The sequence below is a fragment of the Cyprinodon variegatus genome, unplaced genomic scaffold (assembly GCF_000732505.1).
Source record: "Cyprinodon variegatus isolate N-32 unplaced genomic scaffold, C_variegatus-1.0 Scaffold1114, whole genome shotgun sequence".
NCBI lineage: Eukaryota > Metazoa > Chordata > Actinopteri > Cyprinodontiformes > Cyprinodontidae > Cyprinodon > Cyprinodon variegatus.
The window spans coordinates 82,054-84,522 of NW_015151567.1; positions in this window are offsets into that span (position 1 = coordinate 82,054).

The following is a 2,469-nucleotide window of genomic DNA, read 5'->3' on the forward strand; positions in this document are numbered from 1 at the left end:
GATTAAAGTCAGAAATCTGAGATTAAAGTCAGAAATCTGAGATTAAAGTCAGAAATCTGAGAAAAAAGTCAGAAATCTGAGATTAAAGTCAGAATTCTGAGATTAAAGTCAGAAATCTGAGATTAAAGTCAGAAATCTGAGATTAAAGTCAGAATTCTGAGATTAAAGTCAGAAATCTGAGATTAAAGTCAGAATTCTGAGATTAAAGTCAGAATTGTGAGATTAAAGTCAGAAATCTGACATTAAAGTCAGAATTCTTAGATTAAAATCAGAATTATGAGAAAAAAGTCAGAATTATTACTTTTTTCCCATATTTAACTGAAATAAAATTTTAAAATCAGTTTTTTTTTAGTGGCCCTAATCCTCTTCCGTACGAAACAGATCCTTCCATGACGACTGCGATATTCTGCTTTAACATGTTCAGTGAAGAATAAAATAATAGCCATCTTTCATAAACATAACACATCTTAATTTTCACTATTAGTAGGTTGGAATTGAGGCTGAATGAACTTGATTGTAATATTTTAAGTAATATTTAAGCACGCTAAATTCATTAAATCACCATGAACGTATTAGTTTTAGGTATAGATAATGATCCGTTGATTATTCCTTGCTGACCGGACTTCTCCTTTAATTCTTCTTTCATCAGAAGTTAATTATAATCAGATTTTGAACATCATACAAAACCATTGCGTAGAGCAAAAAGCTTTATTACCCGTTTATTTCTGCCTAATTTAATAAAGAGATGGTTCTGCATCTCTTTTAATCACCGTTATGTCTTTACCCTGACAATTAAGCAAAGTATATTAAGAATTGCCTTTGTGTGAAAGAGATTTTATTATTATGCACAATTCTTATTACAAGTTACAAGCATTGATCAAATGGTTAAAACAGGAATGTTCTCTACCGCAGTCATTTGTTTCAAACTCATAAAGTAAAACAGAAATGCAAAAACAAACTATTCGACAAAAGGAGGCAAAGACAACAGAACATTAAGTTTAATTCACAAATATTTTCACACAGCTTTAAAATATAAACATATTCTTCACAACAACACAGTAATGGACGGATTAAATTGGAGTGCAGACAAATGTGAAATTAAGAGTTTTAGTTTTAGACGTGGAGGCCGTAATGCTGATTGTGGAGGACTGTTTTGTTTCTGCCTCAGCCCAGTTGGAGCAGTTTGAGCAGAGAGGGACTGAAAACCACACAAACAGGGAGAAAAGCATAAGAACTATTTAAAAAAGCCTCAGGAATAAACAGGATAGGGGTGAATAAGCAATGTTTGCAAATGTCTGACAAAAGGGAGTTCCTTCTGCACTTTTTCCACATGTCTCGCATATAAATGGTTTCTCACCTGTATGGGTTCTGCCTGCATTATTTAACCAGAAGGAAAAAAAGTAGGAGCAAAAAACTCAGCTGTGTGAAATGCTGCCTTTAGCCCTTAAATTCTTCAAATCTGCTGCAATTAACTCCAACGTGTGCTTCGTTTTGCAATGTTTTATGGAAACAAAAGCTCAGCCCCTAAAATGAAACATGCAGAGATTCATAATCACAATAATCAGAGGGACAAGATCTAAGCAAGTTAGCAGACTGAAAAAGAAGCTTTAAATCCCACCTTGTTTATCTATTTTAGATATTACATACAATGGATCTGTTTTTATTCTGCTATATTTAGGATTTTTTATTAATTTATGGATTTTTTGGGGGCTTAGAAAACATGTAAATGGTTCATCCAGGTAAATTTGCATGTTTTCTGATCCACTCTATAAAGCCTGGAGCTCAACATTATTTCTGACATTTTGAATTGAAAAAGCTTCCTGGATGGGAGACGAAATGTCTTTAAATTTGGAAACAACGTCCAGTGGATTGGTTTTTTTGGGGGAAAACTACCCTAGTTGATTAACTTGGGGTTTATTTTGCCAAGAACATTTTTGTTGCTTTAAGACGACGTCATTTGGGCTGATATTCACAGAACAATATCAATATCAAACAGAAACAAAAAAAACAACAACAACCAAATAACCAAAACTAATACTTCAAAACATGTTCACTAAGAGGAATATTAAAAGTGATTGAGTGACTTTTCATTGCCTCATATTTTTGCATAGAGCAAAGTATCAGAAATTGTTTAAACTTTTAAAATTTTGAATCTGAGCCTTAAAAATCAAAATCCAGGTTTATATTTGGTGGGACTGTGAGGTCCGCGTGGGAAACCAGTTATTTTTAGCCGCCATGCCCCTCAACGCAGCCTGATTTTCCAGATTGCACTGCTATGAATGGTTTTAATTACACAGACAGTTCCACACAGAAATACACAGTGAATGAGTGAGAGCTCCTAGTGGTGATTCATATTTACACAATTCACATGTGTGGATTATGATGTAAACTTCTACAATATCAATCCGAGCCACACACTTACTATGTCTTACAAGGAAGTGGAGTCTAACCTGTAGGTTTTACCATGAA